Below are 15,974 nucleotides of genomic sequence, written 5' to 3' on the forward strand. Positions count from 1 at the left end.
CCTTTCTCTGGTATTACCAGTTTTGACCAAAACTTACCATCTCTTTGCCAGAATTTCTCCATCTGTGGAATGGGGGTGATGGCAAGACTGAGGGTGTCTCTCATCATAGTCAAAGCATTGCATTTGGGATATTTCCTTACAAAACCTTTTCCTTTCAATATTCCTAGGATATTTAAGAAAATGACAGAGTCTGATTCCAGAAGTACAACACAATCTATAAACCTCATATGTGACCCCATAAGTTAGTGTGCCTATATTTTCAAAATTTGTAATAGTGACATCAACCTTAAAGGAATATATTGAGGTCAGTTTAATATAATGACTAAGTAACATGACAAAGAGTCATATTGAGAGTCAGTTTCCTTACCAATCCTTCAGAGATGGGAATGGGAACTAGATAAAGATTTAACATTTTCTGCCTTTAAAAATCTGCTGTCTTCGAAGGACAATAATGAAGATCTGAATTAAATGAATTTTAGAGATATCTTAATGAATGTCATTTATTTACATGCACTAATGAAAGGAATGTGATTTCAAAGGTACATTCAGATAAAGATGTAAATGTTTTTCGTAAATCAGCAGTTTCTCATTCTAGTCATTATAGTTGCCTACAAATACAGATAAACTAGTGAAAAATATAAAAGACACAGTATTTAACTGTTTTCTTATCTGAAAGAAAACAGTTGATGTCAATTCTAATAAACGAAATATGCAAAACCCAAGGACAAAGTATAATCCAAATATACCCCTGCTACAGCTACTCTCTCAGGGATCCTGAACTCTTCAGAAACCTTACTGTCCTACCTTAAAAGTGTCTCATTTCTCAGCTTGATGGGAATCTGGAAATGAAGCATTCCTCAGTTTCAGTTTGGCAGCCCCACTTAGCCAAATGGGGCAGGGGGGAGCTCCACCATCGGGAACATGCCTAACAGAACTGAGTCCCTTATAAAAAGTGGCTGATGAAGGCAACCTAGTCATTGAAGCAGAGGCGAAATAAATTTCCTCTTTTCCAAGGGTTTTCAATCCAAATTTCCTACTTCCAAGGACTTGTCGTTGTGTATAGGTTGTTTGAAAGTAAGGTGCAGGAAAGGAACAACTTTCTTCCCCATGCCTACTGAACAACATACAGTCTGAGCACGATTCCTCTGGATGAAGGCTTGAGCAGGCTCATCCTGGGTGTACTTCACATGAACATCCACGGGATGGACCCTTTGGATACAGACTGGAAGAGAGGGTTCAGCCTTTGCCAGAGAACAAGCTCGAAGAAACACCCTTGGCTCCATCATTCTCCCGCCTTTGCCAGAGAAGAAACACCCTTGGCTCCATCATTCTCCCATTAGCTCTGTGGTAGGTAGCCGTATCACTGTCAACTTGCTGGTCGTGATTTTTTAAAAATATAAACTATTTCAGTATTTTAGGGACCTAACACCAATACTGGATCTAGTTCACGCTGTCTTTACAGAAGCTCCGTGTAGTGATCCTGAAGATCTCTGGTTTTGAGTAATAGAGAAACCCTGGAGGCTGGATGGCCAGTGAATTGAATTATGTGTAATTAATATATTGCATACAGTTAATTGAATTAATTAAATCCTAAGTGCAAACATTGCTTATTGCTAGGATGTATTAGTGACATTTTGATAATTTACCCTTCTTCCATTGCCTATTTCTTTAGAGTCTGGCCATATTGCCTGGTTTGAACAGTTGTATGAGATAAATGAAATTAGGTGAATTATGCGAGTACGTTAGTGAACAAAGTATTGAGGCAAAACTGATAGATTTTGTCCAAATAACTATTTTTCTTTAGAGAGCCACTGTTTCATGTCTCTGGTAACACAAACATTCTGCACGCTACAACCCTAGCCTGGCATGTCCAAGTGAGAAACTTCATAAATAACATTTGTAATATTTGCAGTATTGCTTAAGACTTCCGTTTTGGTTTTGTTTGTCATTAAACTCCCCCGTGGCACACCTTGAGGGAAAAATGTAGATAAACAGAACTTTTTTTTCAGCAAGAATGTTAAAAAAGTGATTTCCCCTGCTCTTTCCAGCTGTTACAATGTTGCATCCCTGCACATGGCCTTTCCCGGACTATGTACACAGCAATATCAAGTTACCAAAAACCCAGAAATAAGCAGCTGAATCCTGTATTCACTTGAGACATGACCCTGAGCCATTCAAGTCACCAAAAAACTTGCTGCTGACCTTGGGATCAGGGCATGGCATTCCCTGTATGGAAACAAGAATGATGCAACATTTACTGCAACTCGAGCTGTGGTATGGTGCATTAATTAAAAGTAACACAGTTGCACAATTACTTGTTCCCGTAAGAGGCTGACATGATGTTGTGTTATATTAAAATCAGAGCCCTTTGATGGGTAAATGGTGACAGTTAAAGCTGTAAGCCATTCATACTGGGTACAATGGACTCAGGCCCCTTTCTCTTGACTTTCCTGTCTCAAGATTTCTCTCAAATCTGTGGGATATCTGATCAGATATTTAAAGCTTCCTTTTTACAGACGAATATCTGCGAGTTTTTGGGGGTTTATGTCATGTGATTAGACACTGCTAAGCTGAATGGCCCAAAAGGTAAGTGGTTGGACTTTTCTTCTTTGCTCTTTAACTTGTGCTAAAACAATCTATGGCTCAGCGACAGAGTTCATCAAGAAAAGGAGTAACTCTCAGAGAATGCTCAAAGCATTGCCATATCTTCCAATATCATGCATACTATAGTGCCCATCATTGAAGTTTTTCTTAAAATTCTGGCTCCTAGAATCCTGTAACCACTGCCTTTTTTTTTTTTTTGGTGGGGGACGGGTTTTAACATATTTACTATCTTTAAAAAACATTTCTGACTGCTGGAAACAAGCTATAGAGGTTCAAAAGCTAAGAGGCAAATAAGAAGATTTTAATAGGTAATATTTTAAAATATTTTCCTTTTTAAACCACCCTAGTGATTGCATGAGGCTTGACTCATGATCTTTAAACTGTTGGGGTTGCTAATGCTGAATGGGAAAAAACTATTCTTGGTCTATACTTTTTCCACAAAACCTCTGATTCCGACATAGGAGTATACAATGGCCATGAGGCGGAGTTTTGCTGGGTTTCCTGATTCCCTGCTGGTGTTTGACCTGTTCAGTTTGGAATTAAAACAAAGTGGGCTGCAGAGCCAGCTCTCTGAGGGGCCACTGCCCTCAGTAACTCTGGGACGCACAGACCTCAGCCACGGTGCGTCCTGCTGCCTGTCACTCCCAGAGGTTCTGGTGAAAGCAAACAAGAGATGTACTGCAGACTTCAGGATTTTCTCATTCTACAGAGGAAAGAAGTGTAAAAATACCGAGTTTGAAACTCAGACTCAAACCACAAGGTAAAGCAAAAATAAGATATCTCACACACTGGAGAAGCGCTTCCATATTAATATCAGGGCCAATGGAAAACTTGGCTCAGTCCTTTGTCATTTTTGCCCCACCTATGGAAAACAGCAGAAAAATGTGGAAACATTGAGTAAGAATGAACTGTTGAGTGTCCTTGTGTTTATGGTTTGGCAAAGAAAAGTGATGCAAAATGAATCCTCTCCCCCCCACTCCCCTTGCTAAATGTTCAATGCTTCCTCCTTTATTCTTTTTTCCCATTTGTCTGTCTGTCTCTCTTTTGTGTTTATTTATCTTCGCAAAAAATTCTCTCTGTCTTGCTTTAGGCTTGTTATGTGTGGAGGTACATATTGGCATATTTCATATCTACAAATATGTTATTTTATTTTAATAGATGAGAGCCAAACATACTTACCTAAAGGTGACTACTTTCTCTCTTTCTCTACTGTTCCTATCGGTCAACAGGCTATTCTGGCATTCAAAACACACAGCATACTTCTCATATATTGTTAATGTTATATTTATTTATTTCATGTATATCTAACTAGTGTCCTCTAAGGATTCATTTTCTATTTCCATTCCAGTAACAGGGCACTGCCCTTTTCCCAGTTTCTACTCCCTCTCCTGTTTCTTTCCTATTAAGTCCTTCTAGTTACTGGCTGTCCCTCCAGTGCTGTGCTTTAGCTCTCACTGTCTCTCTCTGCCTAAGGATATACTGCCTCAGTTTTTACCCACTATTTTCTAACCTGCTGATTTTACTGTGGCAGAGGCAGGCAGCCCAGTAGTAATAATGTTTGATTAAGAAGAAATTAAATGAATAAAAGAAAATCATGGAACATTTTAAACACTATGGCATTTGTGGTGTTTCTGCTACTGACATTTTTCCACAAAACCTTGAACGTAAGTACTTATCAGCACATAAATTACTGTTACAGAAATTTTTGCCAGGAAAGAGAAATACTGTAAGACAATTGAACTAAAATTCTTAAATTGAAGAATAGCCTACTAACTTACAGACTGTGATCATGCCTTTTGCTGGTGTCTGTCTGCATTGAGGTCATGAGCCTCTTATTTGAAGATACTGGCATTACTCCTTTGCTTCAAGAAGCAGCATTTGTGATTTCAGTTCTAACAGCCCCTTACCTTCTCTCCACTCATGACTCACGGCTGACTCATTACCTTTAATCATTCTGAAAGCACAGATTTTATTTTTGCTCTTCTTTTAATCACAGCGCAAAAAAAAAAATGCTTTCAGGGAGGGTAAGGTGTTATACATTGCAGCAGTGTAGGTATGTATCAACATGCTTATTTTTGGAAAACCTCAAGTACTCCTATCCATCACCACAAATTGGATTTCACAGAAATGTCTCACAGAAAAAAGCTTGATGATCAGGGATCGGTGGGAGAAATGAAAGGGATGTTTCTAAGAGTCTGACAGCAAAGTTTTCCATTGAAAGTCAGATCACCTTTGGTTTTATTTTATGTATGATTTCTTTTCCCTGAAATACAGCTGTAAGAGAGGAGTAATGTAGTCTTGCCTTCGTGACCAATTTTAAGATATATACTCAAATATATTTTTTTTCTTTGCCAGCAATATTCCAATTATTCATGGGAAAATCTAAGAGTGCCTCATGCCTATGGTTTATTATGCCTGATAACAGGACTGCAGCATGTGTGTAAATGGCCTTATTAATGAAGAACAATCAACAACGATTTGTGCTACAGAAGCAGAATTATTGCTCAGTATTTTTTTCCCCAGGATTTCTCTTTGCAAGAAAGCCCTGTGGTAGCACTGGAATTTAGTTAGCATAGTACTGGGTGTTACAGGACTTTGGAAACTTGCTGTACACTACTAATGGCTTCCTCTTTGCACTTCTTAATGGAAGCCTGTAATATTTTCCCTGAGGAATCAACAGGCTCTTAAGATGTTACATGGAAAATAACTAGTTTCTGACTGTGCCTGAGAGACAGCTGAGTGTTGGCAGAGGTGGATGTTGTACCATATCAAGTAGCCTAAGGCGAGAAGACCAGTCTCCCTTCTCCAACGTTTCCAGGTGGGGAAATGGAGGTGGATTTGGGTGGCAAAAGTTGCAGAGTGAGAGGGGAGCACAGGTTACAGCAGGCCCTGTTGGGGCAGCGGGAGGTTGTGCCCTGGCAGGGGGGCACAGCAGGAGGTTAGCAGTTGCGAGCTTTTCAGGCACAGAAGTGAATAGCACAAAGTCCCTCTCACTCAAAATAGAAAGTTAATAAGAACAGATACGACAGAGAAGATGGTCCACAAACAGTTCCTGTGGCTTATTTGTAGGTGTGTGTGGGGGGGTTATTGTTACTATTAGTTTTTTGGATTTCTCTCGTCCAGGTTCTCCATCACTATGCCCTGGGTAAGTGCAGAGCACATGGGTCTTCTAATACAGAGCAGGCACTTTTCTACCAATACTTGAATCAGGAAGATGAAATTGTATGCTGATGGGTTTCACCATTTGACACGTATTCGCAATACGCATCTTTAAGGTCCTGTCAGATTCTATTGCACTTAGATGCAAGATAATGAAAATCAGCGAGATGTAGCACCGAGCATTGAAGCCAGTGTAAGTGCATCCACTAAATTGCACAATTTAGTACATTTCCTACTGTAAGTTTCTCATTTAACAGGATGAGTATACTGGGGGGGTGTGCAATGCTTGTGAATCACCAGCAGAAACCACTGAATACAGAGGTCCAATATTTTAAAAAGATTATTTCTTTTGAATTGTCAGAATGAACAAAGGTTCAGAGAATAAAGGTTCTAGATAGTATTTCACAAACTATATAGTTGTAGGCAGTCTAAGACAGAGTAATAGCTATGAAATTAGTTTTTAACAGTACATTGAAGAAATTATCAGGGATGACTTGGAGTCAGATTTTAGCAGGAAAAAGCGGTAATAACCAATGCTACTGTTACTAAGAGTTAAAAAAATATTAATCACTGTATTATTAATATTAGTAAAAGTAACTCAACATTTCAAGTTCAGTTTCTCAGTCTGAGCTCAGTCAAATTTGCCAAAAATGTGCACTGGGATGTTTTTGTTTTTTCTGGAAGATTTTCTGGAACTTATGGAAAATGTAGTTATGTAGTCTAAATATATTCTGTGGAAAATACTCAACTGTAAGGCCCATTTTCCTGTTAAGGAGATCTCAGAGCAACAGAATTAATAGGGCCTGAGTCCTCAAGCTTGTCTGGTTAGAAGATATTAATTTGGTTTCTAAGATGTATAAATTCTCACAGAATAGGATATGTAGCTATACTTTTGTGTTTTCCAGAAGGCGTAGTCATATTTAACAACTGTCTAGTATTTCTGAGTAACTGCAGTCACAATCTCTATGTTTTTACATATACAGCAGACGCTAAGGTTAAAAAGGTGTAAAATAATAACACTACATGGTTTTGTTCTTACATTTGCTTCCTCTGGGGAGCAGCTTCTGATGAGGGAAAAGTGAGCTAAAATTATGTTGAAATATATTTTTCTTTTATGGTTTCTCTGTGTTATTTGCTTGTCTGGAGAAAATATGTTAGTTTTTTCAGCTATGCATTGGAAGTCCTAACAAATTTTTTCTTTTCAGCTTTTCACAGAGTGGTCATTGTTTATTTCGCCTTTTATTTTCTTTATTCTTATAGCAAGTACAGAATTATAGGCTAAGTAAAATCCTGTACTCTAGATGTCTGAGAAAATCTGATTAATAAAATCCCATTAATGATTTTTCTGTGCTATTGCAATTACTATTGGAGGCCACTGCTTTTGACTTTTTCTCACTGGATTCTTTGAAAGGTCTCAGTGTCTTTCCTACAGCTTCTACAGAGAAACTACATGAAAGGGAAAGCCAGCTAGGCTGAGGACCTTAGCATTATCTCCTGTGAATATGTTACACATGCAAGATTCTTCTAAGAGTTGAGGGATGCTGTGCAGTTTCAATTTGCTGTCTGACGGCCCATTTTACAAAATTTCTGGAGGTGGTCACCGAAGTAAACTGCTTAGACACCATGTGGGAGGACCTGGGCTCGGCTTCAAGACTGGGTAGATGGGGCTTTGAGCAACCTGGTCTAGTAGGAGATGTCCCTGCCCATGGCAGCAGAGTTGGAACTCGATGACCTTCAAGGTCCCTTCCAACCCAAACCACTCTATCGTTCTGTGATTCTGTGATTCTATGCTTTTTTCTCACGAGCTGATTCCATGATGAAGATAGTCTCACAGATAAGGTTTCTGCACATCAGAGGGGATTAGTGAGAAATCAAAGAGTAACCCCTCCTTTAACATGGAGCAGCAGGTAAAGAACAAAGGAAAAAGCCCCTTGCTGTGTTCCCTGAGAACTAATTCTAGATTAGATGTGCTCAGGTGCTGCCATTTCTGGTGGGAAGCAACCCTGCGACCGGTAATGTGTGCTCATACTTAGTGGTCTCCAGTATGCACTGATGTTTATACCTTTTGGAGGTTCCCATCATCCCAAAGCAAAGCTGGTCTTGAAAATCATGTTTCTAGGCAGATAAGACAGAAGCAGCCACTTGGTCCTATTCCTACAGTGTTTAACTAGGAAGAGCCTGATCCTTGGCTGACATAAATTGGGTAGCTGTGCTGACCTTTGTGTTTGGTTGTTTTTTCTTTTTGGCTCATTGAATTTCCTCACATCCTAAGCTCATTAAACTGTGGCTCAGCCAAATTCCCTGTAAGAAATGGTTTAAAAGGTAAGTGCAGTAGCATGTTGTAAAGTTTATAGCTTAGGGCAGAAATTTTTTATGAAGACTTTTGTGTTAAAATACAAAGGTTCTTTAGACCAGGAACCACAGACTTGTCATTAGCAGAACCATCCAAGTGTCTATGTCTTCGATTTAATGCATGAGTCCAGGAATCTAGACAGAGTGAGAAGACCTCCTAGAGCCATAGGGCTCTAGGCTGGATAGATAGTTTGCAATTAATTATTCAGCTACTCTTGTCTCTTTGATACTTCAGCTGGTTGCTTGTAAATAAGCTAGCAACCTTTTGGACATATTTGTTGCTCAAAATAGCTCCAAACTGGAACAAGGTTCACAAGCAGATCACAGGGAGTCATGAACATGGGAGCTGTTTGTATTGGATGCTGACATCTTGTGGTACAGTTCAGTTTGGGGATGGATCCTGATGCAGTTTTTGCAATACTTGCACCACTGAAAATGCTCTACTACTTGATCAAAATTACATTCAACATATCCCATATGATATAAATCTCTTACAGAGGTTTATAGAAAAAGTCCTTAGGTTTTCTAAAGGTAGAAAGTCTCCTATTCTAAGGTGTGTTCCCAAGAATTAGGGTCTACAAATGTTTTCTTAAATTTTAAAGTAGTTTGTTTTCCAAGGCAGTATAGCTGGTGGAGTCATCTCAGCATCATGCAGTAGAGTTGACACAGTAGCTACATAGGGTTTTCCTGCTCTATTCCAAGCAGTATAAAAAAGAAAGATTCAGAACAATGAAAGATTCCAAAAGTTGCACAGAAAATGAGCTTTTGTTCCAAAGGTTTAGGGGTGAGACAAAAAAGAACTGCTTGGTCAGTACAAAAGCTGAAATATTTCTGTAGCGTGGGCAAAGAGCTCTGAAATCATTTTACTCATAAGCTTTACTTATGCATTTCAAGCAATACTGTCATGTTTTGACAGATCATTCCAAAAGCAGTAGTAAAGCTTCCCAGCAGACTTACTCCAGATGCTATCGACAACAACAGGGAAAACGAGCATTTGTAAAACAGTAGTTATGTGCAAAGTGAGCTAAAGAAAAGATAGGCCATTTTTTGTAGTTGAATAAGGACAGAGCAAAAAGCTAACAGGAAAGTGGTTATTATCCCAGACACTCAGTAGGTTTACTCCTGCTTTCATATTCAGTGAAACTAATAGATATTTTTGATCTAATAATAAAGGCTTAAAGAATGAAAAGACGTGCACTGTTTGGCTGGCAACTGCTGACTTCAATGTGTAGCTTAATGAATTATGCTGTCATGCTGGGATTTGAAGCAGTCCAGTGAGCAAGGCTTCCCTGCTGCCTTTCTCTTTGACTGCATTACACAGCCAGCTCTCTTTTATATTTTGATAGTGACATCTATTGGAGCTTTGAAGAATAATCTTCTGAGAAAAAAATCCATATGTATATTAGTAAAACAAAAATTGTTTGGCAACTAAACATTTCAGTCAAAACAAAAGCAGATACACACCTGTCATCAAAACACATACAGGAATGAAAACACCAATGCAAAAAAAGAAAAAAATAGGGCAAGAGTTCAAATCAGACTCAAGAAAAAAAAATGTACCTTTCTTTTGATGATGGGTGATCTTAGAAACTCGCTCAGATGTCTGAAGTTTGTTTAGAAGAAGCCCTTCAACCCAAGTGGTAACCTCAAAGTGAAACAAATACAGAGTTTGATTGAATCCCCTATAGATGCACACAAGGCTTTGACAAGTATTGATAAGACCAAGTCTAAGAGCATGGGTACAGCAGAAGCTAGGCAGTCAGCAAAGACTTGGCAAGCCTTCCTCATAAGCAAATGAAGTCTGTGCTGTCAAAGGAACACAACAATCCAGCTTATTTAGGATGAAATTAGCCCTGTTTTTTTTTCTAAGTGACCCTTCTTCACACCTCTGGATTATATTGCGAATATGGCTTGTGTCTGTTTAGAGTTTACAGCAAGGGTTCTGGACTTGGCCAGAGATGCAAGACTGATACACAATGAATAAGCATGGCTAATGAATTTACATTACAATAAATTAGCTACTGTGTTTACATTTTTTTAAATGTGTATGTACTATGAGAAGACTCTAACATTCAGCCCCTGGTGTCAGCAGCAGGCAGTACTGGGTAACTTACCTCACAAAGTCTCCAGGAGAAATTAGGAGATGTGAAATGCACAAGGAGAGCGTGCTGTGGCAAGCACGGTCCTCAGGACAGCCTCTTTCCCTTCTCTTCCTCATTCTCCTGAGGACTCCCAGAGTGCCTTCATGCACACCAGAGAAATGCACCTTATTTTCCTTGCCCCATGTCTCTCCATAGTGTTTGGCCCATGATGAATATCCTCACATGAAAGTTTCATGTTTATTTGCTGCAGCTTCTGACTCTTTTTCCTGTGTTCTTCTTCTCTACAGGGATATAATAGAGTTCCTCAATATTATGGATGATGAAAGAAGAAAAAGATTTCATTATTCCCTCAGATTATAGATTTTGGTAGGATTTTATTTTGGTTTGAGATTTTTTGCATATGATTTTGATTTAGTTAATTCTGATTTTTAGGGGAAGTTCATTTTCTTAAACAACCAAAGGTTTTAATTACATTTACATCTTGGTATTGTTTCACATATCTTAGGATCCGGTTTTGCTCTTATTTATTCTGTTGTATCTTCACCAATCTCAACATGGCTTATACTCTATTAACTCCATTATGATAATAAAAACACAGCTCAGTCAGGGAGCTAGTCAAACAAGGATCTTACCATGAAATGAAGAGATGAAGTATGATCCTAAAATAGCACACATAATTGACTCAAACAATCTGAGTGCAAAAGTACTTGATAAAGCCTCAAATAACTTGACTATTTTCTGAACTGTATGTTTTGCAAATCTCTGCATATACCATGTGAAACCATTCTAATGTCTTCAGTCATTGTTCTCATATAAATAATATATCCATTTCTCCTGCTACATGGTGAGAAATGTTCAACTTTTACAGCTAGCATTATGTTCTCCACACTTATTCAGCATTTACAGAGCCTGAGGGAGAAATAAAATGTTAATGATGTTGTAAAGACACCTCTTATAATAAAAATATATCCAAATTAATCTCACCTTTCATTTATTTAATAGGAATTCTATCACATTATTTGGTGCTTTAAGAGTGTCTGTAAAAGGATAAAATAGGAAAGAATCAAGTAGTTTAGTCAGTGTATTGTGACTTTTCTGTGCAAATATTACTACATAAGAATAATCCTGGTTTGCTACTGTATCCCTTTGGCTTGTATGAGCAGTTTCAGTGACATCGGTTCAAGTGAGGAAATACTGTAGAGTCACTTCTCTCCACCTACCTGTGATTACAAGATCATTGTTTGCTCAAATGAATGTGAGGAGAGAATACTAGAAGCAGCAAACTAAAGCTTCTTTCTCTAGGCTTGAAGATAGATATTAAGGGAGAGAATTATTTAATTGAACAGAGTAAAACTCAGTAAAATCTGTGCAAATAAGATCACGGGAAACAGAGAGTAAGGCCACCACAAAGGTCTTTTATATAGGCACCTGTTTCTGGTATGGCCAGGAACTTTTAGTATGCCTGACCATCCTCAAGAAGAGTCTGTAAAGGTTTTTTTGGCCTCTCTGTACTGCTCTTCTATCATACACACCCATCATCAGCATAAGCTCAGAAAAGCCCCAGCCTGTACTAATAATCTTCGTGGAACATTGTGTCCTGAGAGCACAGGACAGAGACATCCCGCCCGAGCCTGTCCTGTCTTATTAAAATCCACCTTCATCTCAGCTGTGACAGACTGCAGCTCTGCGCAGGGCCACCTGGATGCCGGATACACCAGTTTCCCCAGCATTCGGGCTGCTGGTTCAGGCACATCACCAGGTCCCCGTTGATGCAAGGTAGTGGAAAGGCACTGCATTGAGGTAATGATCCCACCCAATGACACCTAAACAGGTGCTGAGCTGCAAAGATTAAAGAATTATTTGTGGGCTACAGGAGGAACATAAACACGCAGGAAAAGTTCCAGGCCTGACTAGATGAATAGCCATGGTGTGAATATACTAGGAGTAAAACTAAAAGGAATGGAAAAAAGAACTCATCAGCAAAGAAAACTTTATCTAGGAAGTCACACACTACTAAGGATCAGTTGAAAGCTGCAAAATATTGAGCTCAGAAGCTGTAAATGGAATGGAAAAAAAGCACGGCTACAAATCCAAATGAAGGCCTTGTTTCAGTTTCAAATGAAGAGGAAGATATAGAACACGAAAGCAAGATGAGGAAATTTCATGAGTTTGAATATATATAAAAGGAAATAACTATTGGAAACAAAACTAAATAAGCTTAATGAGTTCAAGTTTGGGCACCCATTATTCACTGTTCCAAAATAATGAAAGAATAATGTTTTCATCACTGGAGAACAACAGATACTACACTTCTATTAGATAAAAGGAGAAAATTATTGAAGTACTTTGGCACTCATTAGTCTGGCCTCAATAGAATTCAAAAGTTTTTTAAAAATAAAGAAAAATTTAAAATGTGAGGGTATGCAGGAAACAGAATAAAATGCAGCATGGGTTAACCAAAATAAAATCATGCTAGACTAAATTGCTCCATTGCTACATGGGGTAACTGATTTTTTAGACAAGAACAGTATAATATATCATCAATCAATACTTTTAGAAGTAATTTTATATAATGTTGCTTGGGAAATTATTAGCAAAGCTGTGAGAGACATAATGATAAAAGCAGGAATTGTAAGTCCTGTACGGAAACGGACAAAATGAATTTCTAAATACATTAGGTCTTTTCAGCCTCAAGAAAATCTGGCTGATAGGGAATAAGACTGTGGTCTAAAAATCACAAGTAGACAGGGCATCAGTAGGGCATGCGTATTAACTTTCTTTAAAATTGGAAAATCTAGGTAAGATCAAATGAAGTTATAGGCTGTTGGGTTCAAAAGAAAATGAAGTACTATTTCACCTGCCACAAAATTAAGCCTTGAATTTTACAGCTATAGAATGTTATAAATATATAATGTGTTTATGAAGTTGAAAAATACTTAGATGTGTTCATGGAATTAAAAAAAAAATCTATCATGGGCTATTCAACACAAAAATCACATAATTTCCCTAAGCATCTAAGTAGAAGGGAAATTTTCGTGTCACCCAGTTCACCTGTTTTAATTTTCTTAGGAGGAGCTGATAAAAAAGACTAATTTTTGCGGCTATTATTATTAAACTTTTCTCTAATTATTTTGGCACAGAATGGGTGCAGAAATTAAAATTAGCTGATAACGCTGAAATGCATCAGGATAGACAGATCTGGATATAGTATAATCTTAAGGAATAGAATAAGAGAAATTTAATGAACTTTAGTAATATGAATGGCACTGTCATTCACTGAAGGGCCAATGACAAAAACCTGCTTTTAACTCAAAACACAAGTGACCAAGAGCAACTGAGAAGGAAAAGCTGGGTTTGTTAGTCAGTTCCAGGGGTTTCTAAAGGGCTGTGGTTGAGAAAGGAGGAGGTACTCAGTGAGAAATTCCTTGTTGAGGTAGAAAAGCTCTAATACTATTTTTACAAGGTACTGATGAGGTCCTGTCCATAACACCATGATATTACATATATTTCTAGTCACCTATACATTAAGAAAGGCATCAAGGCTATTTAGAGGTTGCAAAAAGATTCATCTTAGAAGAAATAAACCAAAATCTACGAGCTAGTAGGATTGCTTTGTCCAGGCTGTCTGCAGATTGCAGGGTAGGCAGATTTAACAGGGAGTTCCTCTTGCTCAGGTTGAGGACATGACAAATGCTGCTCTCAGACCGGTGTAACCAGCTGTCTGCACCATAGGGATGGAAGGAGATATGGAAAACCTTGCCGCGTGCCAGCAGGTAGTCAGAGCACAGCCAGGATGCACACCAGAACCTCGGAGAATAGAAGGGCAGTTTGCATGTAACTTTTAAGTATTCAGGGAGCAAACATCAAAAAAGGAGAAGATGGTAAACTAGTTGGCAAAGAAACCTTAAAATATAATGGATAAAGTAATCATCGGTAAATTTGGAATAAAAATTTGAAATTTTAGTTAGAATTGTTTGCTAATGGACTAGTTGCCTGTAGTATCACAGTTCCTCACCCTTCTTGCCCTAGAGTAACCTGTGTGTTTTTTACGATACAATGCGAAAGAAAAAAATGAAATAAGTACTTCCTTTCTTACCATCTCTTCCAAACAAAAATGCAGAATTAATCAACTGAGTGAAAGCTCACTCAGATTGGGTGTCATTAAGTGCAGAATCCTTGAAGGACTTATTCCATATTGGAAGAAAACCAGACTGAGAGACAACAGTGAACTTTTAGACCAGTTGTGTGAGTGGGTGGCTGGCTGGGGTAAGGGCAACATGAGTGGAGACACTAAGGATAAAAGTAGTGGGAAATTAAGATTTCAGATTTCGGGTCTCTTCCAACTTCTATAATAGTTGCTATTAAGAAGTAACCGTTTACATATATTTATTATTGTATCTGAGAAATTACACAGACTTACATAGGAAATAATATTGCAAAATTAGACTTCTTAATGTCACTTGTATGCATTCTTATACAAGCTTAGACCTTGATATTTAACAGCGAATGTGATCGAGGTGAAAAAATTTGCAGATGTAATTTGGTGCTTGCAGCAATGAGATACGACTGAAGGATGCTAAACTCAAATTTATTGAGTTCAAGGAATTCTGTCATCCTGACACGTAGCATGTTCTTCGTTCACAATGGTTTTATTCTCTGGTAAGTTTATATTTAAATGAGGTTTTATCTTGACTGCTTGGAATTTGTGATATTGTAACAGATTCTATTCAATTTACATCACAGACTGTAGGCTTTATTTATGTGGTATAACACTTTCAGATACAGTGTACTTTATATATATATCCTCTAAATTGATTGATATTGATACACTTACTGTAATGCATTCTTTTCACAAACATCTCAAACTGTGTTTTCTAAACTGAAATCAGAGGGCTTGCTTACCAGTATGAGTCACGGATTTTCTTTTTTTTTTTTTTTCCTGCAGTGTAGGCTAGATGAATTATTTGGTTTTCTGGGAATCTTAAATAGTACTTCATTATATCCTCTAACTGTTCTACATTTTGTTTAAATGTTTTACGTTAACATCATTTATAAGCATCAGAGTTCATGTTATTTGTTTAGGAAAGACACTAATGTGCTTCATTAAGGAAGAAATAGGAATGTATTTTAATGCTTATTAACTGAGGTAAAGCTTTGCTAGCATTTTGTTTCCCTCCTCTCTGTTTATATTGCTCTAAGATGTGTGGGTCCTTTGCAATTCATTCACTATTTCATACCGTTAAGAAACCAAACACCCTATTCTCATTCTTGTCACTGCATTTCATTTTATTTACTACTTTGATCTCCTTCAAGATGTTGCTTGATGCAGTGTTAATCCATTGGCTTATTGCTATTACAGTATTTCACAGCTCTCCTTTGTTGCTAAGCTCCTAGATAAATGAATCATATGACCTTGACAGTTTCTCTCTGTTAACACTGCTGTTGTTTTTCCTTGAAATTCTGTTCTTCGAATTGTAACAAACAGTAGGTCTAAGTAAGTCTCTACAGCTGGACACTTGTAATGAATTGGGGCTGTTAATAGGCTAGGTGAAGAAATTTGGCTGAAGCAAGAACAGCTGGGAACCTGCTGCCCTCAATGTAAATGATTGCATTGGTTCGAGGGTAAATTGGGAGGGATTTCTTTTCTGTCTTCCTCAGAATTTTCACTGGTATAATGAGAAGAGGTACTCTAATCTGGAGGTAGGTGTTATGACATGCTATTGCAGTAGTATTAATAGAGAGCAACTTTGTCTTTTA

General features: G+C 37.9%; 1 protein-coding gene across 1 annotated transcript in view; it reads left to right on the plus strand.

Moving 5' to 3' along the window:
* Positions 1–15,897: 15,897 nt before the first annotated feature.
* DGKB (diacylglycerol kinase, beta 90kDa) overlaps positions 15,898–15,974 on the plus strand; it is a 467,667-nt gene continuing 467,590 nt past the window's right edge. The window contains exon 1 of the mRNA XM_014937895.1: positions 15,898–15,917. The gene's annotated coding sequence lies outside the window, so the exon portion shown is untranslated. The remainder of the gene's footprint in view (positions 15,918–15,974) is intronic.

This window comes from Calidris pugnax, unplaced genomic scaffold (genome assembly GCF_001431845.1).
Source record: "Calidris pugnax isolate Ruff unplaced genomic scaffold, ASM143184v1 scaffold11, whole genome shotgun sequence".
Lineage (NCBI taxonomy): Eukaryota > Metazoa > Chordata > Aves > Charadriiformes > Scolopacidae > Calidris > Calidris pugnax.